The 13,188-nt window shown below is 42.1% G+C and overlaps 1 protein-coding gene across 2 annotated transcripts in view; it reads left to right on the top strand.

The window, feature by feature from the left end:
* ABAT (4-aminobutyrate aminotransferase) overlaps positions 1 to 13,188 on the top strand; it is a 137,802-nt gene that overhangs the window by 53,619 nt on the left and 70,995 nt on the right. The gene's annotated exons all lie outside the window — the stretch shown is intronic.

Raw genomic sequence — 13,188 nt, 5'->3', positions numbered from 1 at the left:
TTTCAGTGTGAAGGTGTTTATTGATGCAGTGGAGTTTGCCACAAAAGAATCTTGGTCCTCTAGATCTTTTAGCCTTGATTTTTTTTTTCCTTTTTTGAAAAGTTTTAGAAACTTTATATGTACGTTCTTAATGATGTGGCCTTTTAACCCTTTGAGATATGAATTGGAGATTTTCTCACCTGAAGGAACAACGTCTTAGAACCTCCAGAGATATGTGTGTGTGTGTGTGTGTGCGTGTGTGTGTGTTGTACCTTAAATTTATTAATTTAGATTACCCAGGATTGATGGCATTTCCATTTATTCTGACAATAATAATAATTATTATGGTACTTGTTAAGCACTTATTATATGCCAAGCACTCTTATGAGTATTAGGGTAGACAAAAGGTACTCACAGTCCTAATACCCATTTTATAGATGAGGTAACTGAGGCCCAGAGAAGTGAAGTGACTTGCCCAAGGTCACACAACAGACACGTGGCAGAGCCGGGATTAGAACCTATGACCTTTTGACCCCCTGGCCTGTGCTCTATCCACTAGGCAATGCTGTTGTGAAAGATCTCAGTATCAAAAATGCTCAATATAATTCCCTAGTTAACCAATTTGTTACATAAATAAGAGACTATACAGCAAGTATTTCCAGTTTTCAGCTAGTTTGGCCCAGGAATAGTGGCTGAAATGGATAAATATTGTATGTCTTTATATGTCCCATGGTGTAGTAGATAGAGCATGGGCCTGGGAGTCAGAAGGTCATAGATTCTAATCCTGAGTCCACCGCATCTGCTGTGTGATCTTGGGCAAGTCACTTTACTTTTCTGGGCCTCAGTTACCTCATCTGAATAATGGGGATTGAGACTGTGAGCCCCATGTGGGACAGGGACTGTGTCCAACCCAATTTGCTTGTACCCACCCCAGCGCTTAGTACAGTGCCTGGCGCAAAGGAAGCACTTAACAAATACCATAATTATTATCATTATTATGTCCCCCACCTTCATGTACCTAAATGGCAGCTTTTACCCAAATTCAGGTCTATTAAAATTTCAGGCAGCTTTAAACTTAAATACAGTCTAAAGGAATTTACCAAGGCTGCTTAGGATCTGTACTTACTAATATTGTGGATATTAGAATTATAAAAGTTGTAGAGGCTCTGAGATCTCAGTTGTAGAGATCATCTGATCCATCCTCCTGCCTCGGGATAAATTTCTACGTAGGAAGAGTGCTTTTCAAATTTTATTTTAGTGCTATTTGTTACCTCTTCTGAAGATGTTCAGGGAATGAAATAGTGCCGCAGTGTTAGTCCCATAGCCAGGAAGGCTCATTTAAAAATTTCTCTAGGTCACCAACAATAATTGCCTCAGTGTTTATATTAATGTCTGCCTCCCCCTCTAGGCCCTAAGCTCAGCGGGGGCAGGGAATGTATCTACCAACTCTGTTTGTTTTATTGTACTTTCCCAAGTGCTTTGTACAATACTCTGCACATGGTAAGTGTTCAATAAATACCTTTGATGGTAGTATTTGTTAAATGTTTACTATGTGCCAGACACTGTACTGAACACTGGGGCTTGTGTGGGAATACACACAAATCGGGTTGGACACAATCCCTTTCCCTCGTGGGGTTCACACTCTCAATCCCCATTTAACTGATGAGGTAGCTGAGGCTCAGAGAAGTGAAGTGACTTGCCCAGGGTCACACGGCAGACACGTGGTGGAGCCGGGATTAGAACCCATTACCTTCTGACTCTCAGGTCCACGACACCAAGCTGCTTCTAATGGGTAGCAAGCTCTTCTGTTTTAAAAATCAAAACACCGTTGGGGAGTTCTTTGTCACTGGTTTGCTTGAGCCTTGGAAGGAAAAAAAAAACCATAAAGCCCTGATAATATTTGTTCTTTCTTGTGAGCCCAAAGAAAAGGCCAAATATTACCTTGTGAAGGAAAGCAGACCCACACTGGGAAGTTGAATCCCAAATCCTAACTACAAATGGGGAGGCGGTGCAATGTGTATGAGATGGTGGCGAATCCCTGTTCACATAGCAAATACTAAATCTAACCCACTGGCGGCAAACACACGAGAATGAAGTATGCGGGCTCAGTCTAGTGGGAGGGGAGCAAGGGTAAATATGGGGTGCCTCGAATCCAGCGGTGAGAGATTTCTGGTTGATGGGGAGATGGATGGGCAACCACTGGAGGCGTTTGAGGTGTGGGAAGACGGAACAATAATCTTAGAAAGACGATCTGGGCAGCAGAGTCAAGTATGGACTGGAGGGGGAGAGGCTGGAGGTAGGGAGGTCAACAAAAGAGGCTGATGCAGTAGTGGAGTCGATATATGACCAGGGCTTGAACCTGTTTGGTAGGAGTTTAGATGGAGAAGAAGGAGTAAATTCTGGCGATGTTGTGGAAATACAATCAGCAAGATTTAGGGACTGACAGAATATGTGGATCGAAGGAAGCCTTCCCTGACTGATCTCTCATCCCTGATCTGACCCACCCCCCCACCCCCAATTTATTTTTCCTCCTTACGGCCTCTCCCGTGTCCATAATCCCACTCCTCAAGTACTTAGGTACCTCCCCACCCCACCCCCATGCCCACAGAATTTATGTATAGGTCTTTATGCTCAACTGCTTCCCGAACCTGTATTTTATTTTAATGTCTGTCTCTCCCATTAAACTGTAAACTCCTTGAGGAGCAGGGATCATAAAGTCTATGTGGATAGGGAATGTGCCTATTTATTGATGTACTGTATTCTCCCAAGTGCTTAGTACAGTGCAATGCACACAGTAAGCGCTCAATAAATGCTATTGAATGCATGAATGAATATTGCGTGGCTCAGTGAAAAGAGCCCGGGCTTTGGAGTCAGAGGTCATGGGTTCGAATCCCGGCTCTGCCACTTGTCAGCTGTGTGACTGTGGGCAAGTCACTTCACTTCTCTGGGCCTCAGTTACCTCATCTGTAAAATGGGGATTAAGACTGTGAGCCCCACGTGGGACAACCTGATTACCCTGTGTCTACCCCAGTGCTTAGAACAGTGCTCTGCACATAGTAAGCGCTTAACAAATACCAACATAATTATTATTATTATTATTGCATGCTCCCAAGCACTTTAGTACTGTGACTAGTAGAAAGTGCTCAGTTAATACCATTGATTGATTGATTGATTGATTGATAAGCAGAAAGAACTACTTGTGCCTTTCACAAAAGGATGGATGGATTACCTTTGTGTCTCTGTGCATCTTTCTGGATTTGTTTTGGTTTTAATTTCATTTTCTTAGCTCTTTTTTGTAAGAATTTTATGCTTCCTTCACATTTCATCTGGAGGTTTTCCACCTCTAAATGCTAGACCATATTTTTAAAAGTAAACCATCATAATTGGGAAATGAGGGGAGTAGATCGTAACCCTAGAACACCATTTAATTCAGGGGTGGATCCATCTCTTCTGTGGCCCGCTAATGGATTCTTTCTGGTCCACCAAAGTTTTTTTTCAGTTTTTTGTTAGGCTTTTATTATGAACCAGGAACTGTACTAAGCACTGGGGTAGATACAAGCTAGTCAGGTTGGACACAGTCCATTTCCCATATGAGGCTCACAGTCTTAATCCCCATTTTACAGATAAACTAACTGAGGCACAGAAAAGTGAAGTAACTTGCCCAAGGTCACACAGCAGACACGTGGTGGAGCCTAGTCCTCTGACTCCCAGGCCCATGCTCTTTCCACTAGACCACACTGCTTTTTAGCTCCTCCCAGCAAAAGTAGGAATCTATAGGACATCGTTATTGCTCATGAGAATATTAAGTTGAAATACATCGTTTTTAGATGCATTTTATATCGGTAAAGATTGGTCTGGAAACAAGGTAAAGGGTTTATTGTGCAATAAATTTCAAAACCATTTTACTCATAGGAATTGTGAGCACCAAATATTTGAAGTGCGTGGCTGTCGGTGGCTTACGTAACTGGATTAATGGACCTCCAGCTAAAATAATCATTCTTCCTGATGTAACCGGAGTTGTTTTTTGAATCCTTATTTGCAAAAAGAATCACAGCCTGAGTCCCTGTCTGAGTTTCTGGTTTCATCCTCTCCCTCCACTGACCAGCCAAAGTCTAACTGTAAAATATTCTTGAACTTCTTTTAATACAGCTCATCTACTCACTGTGGATAAAGTGTCTGTTATATTGTTACACTGAACCCTCCCAAGCACTTAGTACAGTGTCTTGCACATAATAAACGCTCAAAATAGGCAATTGATTTTTTTATGGTATTTGTTAAGCGCTTACTATGTGCCTAGCACTATTCTAAGCGCTGGGGTAGGTACAAGGTAATCAGGTTGTCCCCCCTGGGGCTCACAGTCTTAATCCTCTTTTTCCAGATGAGGTAACTGAGGCACAGAGAGGTTAAGTGGCTTGCCCAAGGTCACACAGCTGATAAGTGGCGGAATCAAAATAAGAACCCGCCACCTCTGACTCCCAAGCCTGTGCTCTTGCCACTAAGCCACCTGGGATATCCTCAAAGCTTAGTTAAGAATTTCTATTAGATTTTATAGCTCATGAAACTAAGCTGCATAACAGCGGAAAACTAAGGGAAGTTAAATTAGAGATGAATGTACCCACAACCATCGAGTAGTGAGTATGGTAAAAATTCAGTTTCTCTTTAAAAAAAAGAAAAGGCCTTTCAATTTTCCTATTAAAAGTAAATATTTTACTGAGTGAAATAAATCAGGAACTTTCCCAGATAATTAGTTTCCCTTAGAAAAAACTATACTTCCCCCAGAGAAGAACAAATGAATTATTATTGCTGAAAAGGAATTTGAAAGCAAGACACAAAGGTATTTGGAGGATTTCTCTTCAGGATGGAAATACAGAAACTACACACAGTTGCGATTGTCAGAAATGAATAGCAGTGTTCTAGCCTCTGTAATCAAGATGATTATTCCGGTAACCCTTGCAAGGCAGTAGTCTCATGGTAAAACGGATTTACGGTTGGGAGACTAGCTAATGCTTTGAGACAATTGTCCCTAAAAATTCACACTGGGACATTTATTCATATTGCGACAATAGATAGTGGCTGTCTACTTTTGTTGTGTAGAGCTGAGGAAAGTAACTGAGGGGAGAGGGTATTCCATATTCACTGGCCCCTCAGATTGATTTCAATCCTTAAAATGAGGGGGTTTTTTCCCCTATGAAATGGAAGCCACGGGATTTGAAAAAAGAAGATGGCGTGCTGCGATTCGGAATACCTAAAACCCGCTATCATTTAGTTTCTTGCAGCAATTCGTGTAAGTGTCTTCATGGTTCCAAATTCATCAGACTCTGGCTTTGGAGTCAGAGTGTGGGCAGGGAACATGTCTACCAACTCTGTTGTATTGTACACTCCCCAGTGCTTAGTACAGTGCTCTGCGAATAGTAAGCACTCAATGGGAAGGCAGCATGGCTCAGTGGAAAGAGCCCGGGCTTGGGAGTCAGAGGTCACGGGTTTGAATCCCTGATCTGCCACTTGTCAGCTGTGTGACTGTGGGCAAGTCACTTAACTTCTCTATGCCTCAGTTACCTCATTTAGAAAATGGGGATGAAGACTGTGAGCCTCACGTGGGACAACCTGATTACCCTGTATCTACCCCAGCGCTTACAACAGTGCTCTGCACATAATACCTCTGATTGAGCAGTTGATAGGAAAGTTTTCATCCCCAATTCAGCACCTTTTATGGAAATCCTTCTTTCTCTTTTCATTTATTGAGTTTTTAAAAACTTTATTCAGTCCTTTTGAATCACACATCGCCGAACTTACAGCAACCCCAATGTTTAACTCCAAAGGAAGGTCAGTCCGGTATTTTGTCTCCAACAATGGCAGCAGAAAGCTTGTTATTTTTTTAGTGGCATTTGTGGAAGACACATCTCCTCCAAGAGGCCTTCCCTAAGTCCTCTTTTCCTCTTTTCCCGCTCCTTTCTGCATTGTCCTGACTTGCTTCCTTCATTCGCCCCCACCCCCGGGCCCACAGCACTTACATACATATTCATAATTTATTTCTATTAATGTCTGTCTCCCCCTCTGTATTGTAAGCTCACTGTGCACAGGGAATGTGTCTGTCATATTGCTGTATTGTACTCTCCCTGCGCTGAGTACTGTGCTCTGCACACAGTAAGCACTTGATAAATATGATTCATTGACTAAGTGCTTACTGTCAGGCACTGTACTAAGCACTGAGGTAGATACAAGCTAATCAGGTTGGACACGGTCCATGTCCATATGGGACACAGTCTTAATCCCTATTGTGCAGAGGAGGGAACCGAGGAACAGAGAAGTGAAGTGACTTGCCCAAGATCACAGAGCAGGAAAGTGGCGGAGCCGGGATTAGAACGCTTCTGACTCCCAGGCCTGTGCTCTATCCACCAGGCCTTGCTGCTTCTAGACCGGTGTGACCTATGTAAGTTGCCCTTTTTGATATTTAGGGATGAAGCAACTAAGTTCCCTCAACCTCTTTCCGGTTACCCTCCATAAACCGCTCGTTCATGTCTTTACTCCAATCCCTCTTGAATATCAGTCAGTCAATCATATTTATGTCTTGGCACTTTTCAGCCTGCACAATTATAGTATGCTTATAAATCCCATCTATTAATTGATTCCATATACTGATATCCCACAGAGTGACAAAGCATTTCCTTTCACTTACTTGGAACCAACTAACCTTTAAAATCCTATTGTTGGATTTGTCCTCTGGCCTCCTCTTTCATGATTTTGTAAACTTTAAAATCACATCCTTTTCTTGGCCTTTCTATTCCCAGTTGAAGAATCCTATCCTCCCTCAGAAGCTTCTGTCACCTCCTGGTTATCTTGGTTGCCTTTCTTTCTACCTTCTCCAGTTGAATTATGTTTTTTTCGAAGGGTGAGGAGACTCAAATTCCCAGTGTGGGAAGAACATGGTCTTATGGTGGTGAAGCTCTGACTTTTTCTTTGGTTTCAGTACCTTCTTGATGATGCCAGAACTTAGTGGCCTTTTTTGGCCGCACACTGGATTAATCATTTAAAAGAACAGTCCACAGGCATAGTAGCAATAATAGTCAAAAAACTGTGGTATTTTTAAAGTGTTTACTCTGCACTGGGATAGATAGAAGATAAATAAAACATTTGATATCCACCCCATCACAACCCCACAGCGTTTACGTGCATATCCTGAAATTATTTCTTATAATATTATTACTTATTCATATTAATGTCTGTCTCCCCGTGTAGACTGTAAACTCGTTATGGGCAGAGAGTGTGCTTCTAATTCTGTTGTATTTTACCTCTCAGGTGTTTAGTACGGTGCTCTGAGCATAGTTAGCGTTCAATAAATACATTTGATTGACTCTCCTGCATAACTTTGTACTTGGATTTGCATCCTTTTTTCACCTCTCCTTCAGCCCCACAGCACTTATGTACATATCTGCAGTTTATATTAATGTCTGTCTTCCCTTCTAGACTCTAAGGTTGTTGTGGGCTGGGAACGTGTCTGCCAACTCTGTTATACTGTACTCTCCCAAGTATGGGTTCCAATCCCACGGCTCAGTGGAAAGAGCCCGAACTTGGGAGTCAGAGGGCATGGGTTCGAATCCTTGCTCTGCCCCTTGTCAGCTGTGTGACTGTGGGCAAGTCACTTCACTTCTCTGTGCCTCAGTTACCTCATCTGAAAAAATGGGGATTAAAACTGTGAGCCCCACGTGGGACAACCTGGTCACCCTGATCACCGTGAGCAGTGCTCAGCACAGAGTAAGCGCTTAACAAATACCAACATCATTATTATTATTGTTATTATTCAATACAGTGCTCTGCACGTAGTAAGCACTTAATAAATTTGATTGAATGATAATCAGGTCAGATACAGTCCACATCCCTCCTAGGGCTCCCAGTCTAATGGGGAGAAAGAGCAGGTATTGAATCCCTATTTTACAGTGACAAGACTGAGGTGCAGAGAAGTTAAGTGACTTGCCCAAGATCATTCAGTAAGGAAGAGACAGATCTGGGATTAGAGCCTCTGACTCCCAGGCCCATGCTTTCCACTAGACATTTCTCTTCTGATAGCTGAGAACCAATCATTAGGTAGTTATTATTTAGATTATTTCTCATAGGGTCCATTACCTTGCACTTGCTTACGCTGAAGCCCAGCTGTCTCTTTTGGCCTACTAATTCAGCTCGAAGGTCTTCCTGCAGTTTATCTGTACCTGCAAGATATTTCACCCCACGGAGAACCTTGAATGTCTTCTGCAAATTCAGAGGCTTCCTCACTTGCTTACGGAGACCCCATATAGGCACTTCTCTAGAATGGAATAATAATAATAGAAAAGTTGTGGTATCTATTAAGCATTTTGTTCCAAGTACTCTCCTAAGCATTGGGATCGTCTTCAAATACCGTCGAGTCTTTCCAACCCATAGAGATTCCATGGACGCACCATCTTCTGTCATAAAGTCATTCTGGTATATGTATCCATAGAGTTTTCTTGGTAAAGATACAGAAGTGGTTTATCATTGCCTTCTTCCACACGGTAAAAATTTGAGTCTCCGCCGTTGTCTCTGATCAACGTTCTGATCACTCGATCATCCGCCTTTGACTCTTTGCCATGTGACTGTTTCCCAGCACAGGGGAATCGACTTAATCTGGTGCTTTGGCTTAGACTTTCCATTATGGGTTGCCCTTTTGCGGGCATAGCTCTAAACTTCATCAGCATACGAAAAGTCTCCTGCCACTGGAAGACCTAGATTCATAGGAGAGAAGCACTGGGGTAGATACAGCTTAATCAGATCAGATATAGGGCTCAAGGTCTAAAGAACAGGGAGAATAGGTATTTAAACCCTTTTTTACAGATGAAGAAACAGGCATAGAGAAGTTAACTGACTTGTCCAAAGTTACACAGCATGAGGGTGGCAGAGCCATGAATAGAATCTAGATCTTCTCATTCACAATCCTATGGTCTTTTCAGCAGAAAAATACAGTTATTTATCCCTTACCTTTGTTTCCTATTTTTTCCGCCAATTTTCTATCTGTGACAGAATATTCTTTTTGATTCCATGATTAAGGTTTTTTTTTTTAAAGCTTTGGTATGGAATCTTATCAAAGGTCTTTTGAAAATCTAAATGTATTAGAATTACTGTGCCCCCTCAATTCACAGGCATTTTGACCACTTCAGCAGATTAGTGAGGCGTGATTTCCCCTGTAAGAAACAATGGTTTTTTTGTCTCTGTTTTTTGTCTCCTCCCCCAGCAGTTTGTGCTGTTCACTGCTTCCAAACTTAATTATAGGTACTTCTCATTTTCCAGGTGTAGAAGTGAGACTCATCAGTTTATAATTCCCGGGATCACCTCTGGAACTGTGCTTGTAGGTTGGAGTTACATTGGCTCTGATATAGTGACCATTTCCTTGTAATAAGCCAAGAGTTGTTCTACTTTCCATCCTAGTTTCTTCAGAACTGTCAGAGGAGTATTATCCGAGCCTAATGATTTGCTAACTGCCAGTTTACCAACGTGGTGAAAAACATCTTGCATGGTCAACACAATTTGATTTGGTTCCTTTGACCTCTCTGCTATGAGAATTTCCTTCTGAAAGAGATCACTTCTCTCCCTAAGCAGATTGTTTCAGAATGACTGGTTGTGTGTCCTTAGGCAAGTCACTTCACTTCTCTGTGCCTCAGTTTCCTCAACTATAAAATGTTCTCCCTCCTATAAGGACTTTGAGCCTCATGCAGGACAGGGATTGGGTCCAAACTAATTAACTTGTATCTAGTCTACTCCAGCTCTTAGAATGGAGCGTGACACATAATAAGCACTTAATAAATGCCCACTCATTATGAGCAGAGAATGTGTCTACCAACTCTGTTATATTGTAGTATTATACTCTCCCAAGTGCTAGGTACTGTGTTCTGCACCCAGCAAACGCTCAGTAAATATGATTGATCATTGAAAAGGAAAACAACCGATCAATTATACCTGTTGAACACTTACTGTGTGCAGAGCGCTGTACTAAATGATTGGAAGAGTCCAGTATAGCAGAGCTGGTAGACAAGTTCCCTACCCACAAGAGTTTACAGTCTAGAAGGAGATATAGATTAATATAAATAGATTACAGATAATTACATAAATGCTGTGGGACTGAGGGAGGGGTGAATAAAGGGTGCTAATCCAGTTAAAAGGCAACACAGAAGGAAGTGGAAGAAGAGGAAATGAAGACTCAGTCAGGGAAGGCCTCTTGGAAGAGATGTGTTTTTAATAAGGAAAGTCCAATCTATAGAAATATAGAAGGTTTATATAGAAATAGACATATATAAAAACTACATAAGATTTGGGACAGTACACCATAATTCATGCTTACTCTAAAAGGGCTATGACTATTTTTTTTTTCCACTTCAGAGCTGAACACTTCATCCTAATCAGTGGTATTTTGGGGGTCAGCTATAGAGTGCAAAAGACTTTAAAGAGTATCACAGGAACAAGACACATTTTTAAAATGGTATATAATGGTATTTGGTAAGTGCTTACTATGCGCTTGGAACCGTACCATTCACTGGCATAGATACAGGATCATCAGATTGGACACAGTCCCTGTCCCACACGGGGCTCACACTCTTTAATCCCCATTTTACTGATGAGGTAACTGAGGCACAGAGAAGTGAAGTCACTTGCTCAAAGTCACACAGCAGACATGTGGTGGAGCCAGGGTTAGAACCCAAGTCCTCTGACTCAAGGGCCCGAGCTTTTTCCACTAGGCCACACTGCTTCTCATAGTGACTATTCTCTCCTTGTCTTAGGTTAACTTTAGCTAGCCTGACCTTCACGCTCAAAGATAACACTGATGGTGAAATTCATCTGTGGATGCATGGGGCTGAAAAGGCCAATACAGGATCAAACATTTTTGTTTCTGTCACTTGGTCTTGAGGTCCTTTTGCAGTTTCTGTTCCAAAAGAGCTGCTTCCTTCTGATTGCGTTGTGTCTTACGGATCTGATTGTGTCTGATTGCGGATCTGTCTTACCTAGGTTGTCTCCCAGTTGTGAAGCTGAGATGTAGCATTTTCTGCATCTATTTCCTCTGTTCTTTCTGCTTTTAGTTTCCCAATTTTGGCTCACTGTAGAACAGTGGATTGGATGTCCTATCAGTCATTTTCTTCCCACACGACATTTTTATACCTCAGAAATTTTATACTCACATTTTATATCATGGAAATGAGTTCTCAGCAAAGGTGTATGAACTCTGTTGTAATCATAGTAATAATAATGATGGTATTTGTTAAGCAGTTACTATGTGCCAAGCGCTGTTCTAAGCGCTGGGGGAGTTACAAGGTAATCAGGTTGTCCCATGTGGGGCTCACAGTCTTAATCTTCATTTTACAGATGAGGGAACTGAGGCCCAGAGAAGTTAAGTGACTTGCCCAAAGTCACACAGCTGACAAGTGGTGGAGCTGGGATTAGAATCCATGACCTCTGACTCCCAAGCCCGGGCTCTTTCCACTATGCCATGGGGCTTAGTACAGGGCTCTGCACAATATAAGTGCTCAATAAATACCATGGATTGATTGAAAGACAGGATTTGAGATAATAATAATGATAATAATGCATTTGTTAAGCACTTACTATGTGCCAAGCACTGTACTAAGCACTGTGGTGGCTACAATCTCACATGGGGCTCATGGTCTTAATCCCCACTTTGTACAGGTGAGGTAACTGAGTCACACAGAAGTGAAGCTACCTGCCCAAGGTCACACAGCAGACAAGCGGGGAACCAGGATTAGAACTCAGGTCCTTCTGACTTTTGGGCCTTTGCTGTATCCACTAGACCATGCTGATTCTCTAGCAGAGTTTCTTCAGTGAGGACTTCATTCTTCTTCCACAACTACCATTCTGCAACCCCCTGGTATCTCTGAGCAGCCTTAAAATTGCCCTTCTCATCCTTCCTCCAAACTGTAAGCTCGTTGTGGGCAGAGAACATTTCCTACCAAGTCCGTTGTACTCTCCCAAGTGCAGAGTATAGTGCTCTGCACCCAGTAAGTGCTCAATAAATACCATTGATTGATTGCAAATGGAAAAGGACTTAGAAGACAGTTCCTTAAAAATGTCAGAGGAAAAATAAGATGGTTTTCCTCTAAATGGAAAATGGTCATAGGGAGGACTTTCCGAGTCACGTCTTTTTCTTTTCTTTTTTGATGGTATTTGTTACGCCCTAACTACGTGTCAAACACTGTACTAAGCACTGGGGTAGATACAAACTAATTAATCTGATTACCTTGGACACAGTCCATCTCCCACATGGGGCTCACAGTATTAATCCCCATTTTACAGATAAGATAACAGAGGCACAGAGAAGTTCATTCATCTGCTTTTATTTACTGAGTGCTTACTGTGTGCTGTACTAAGTGTTTGGGAGAGTTAAGCGACTTTCGCAAGGTCCCGTGTCAGACAAGTGGTGGAGCCAGGATTAAAACCCAGGTCCTTCTGACTCCCAGGCCTGTGCTCTATCCACTAGACACGCTGCTTCTCTTGCACTGCTTCTCTTAAGAATGGGCTCCATTTAAGAATTTTGGTGAAATATAGGCCCCGGTGTAACATTTGCTTAAATTAGCCTGATAATCCTAAGGATCTTACTTCTCAAACAGGTCTGGGTGAATTCCAGGGGAGAAAAAAACTAGATGAAACTCTATGCCTGAGACCTTCCTTCTGGCTCCTCAACATTTTTACACCTACTAAAACAGATTTCCTTTTCCTCACTGCCCGAGTTTATAATGACAGTGCAATGCACCAAAAAGTAGCCTGCAAGAAAGGAGAAGATAATAGCTATGCCTCAAGTTGGACCTTTTATCTACCCCAGCGCTTAGAACGGTGCCTGGCAAATAGTAAGTGCTTAACAAATACCGTAATGATAATTTTAAAAAAAGCAAAATGAAGAAATTCTACTTCATATAGAGTAAACCTAGGGCAGAGGGAGAAGAAGGCAGCAGAGATAAAGCATTTTGTCCCAATTGCATCAATTAAATCAATGTGAATGGGGGACTTTGGCCATCTGTGACGAGCAAAGAGTCCGGCTTTATTTGTTACGATGGCAACCCGTGTCCTTGACAACAGTAAGGCAATTGCTGAGTTGGAAGTTATGCCCAATTCCGTGACCGGGCTACAGCTGCTGCAGGCAAGGAATATTGGGGTCATTTAATGACTTGTTTCCACAGAGTTCTTATGCCTAACATACTC

Source organism: Ornithorhynchus anatinus, chromosome 2 (genome assembly GCF_004115215.2).
Source record: "Ornithorhynchus anatinus isolate Pmale09 chromosome 2, mOrnAna1.pri.v4, whole genome shotgun sequence".
Lineage (NCBI taxonomy): Eukaryota > Metazoa > Chordata > Mammalia > Monotremata > Ornithorhynchidae > Ornithorhynchus > Ornithorhynchus anatinus.
Note: the sequence above shows the minus strand (reverse complement) of the source record. Positions and strands in the feature narration are given on the sequence as shown.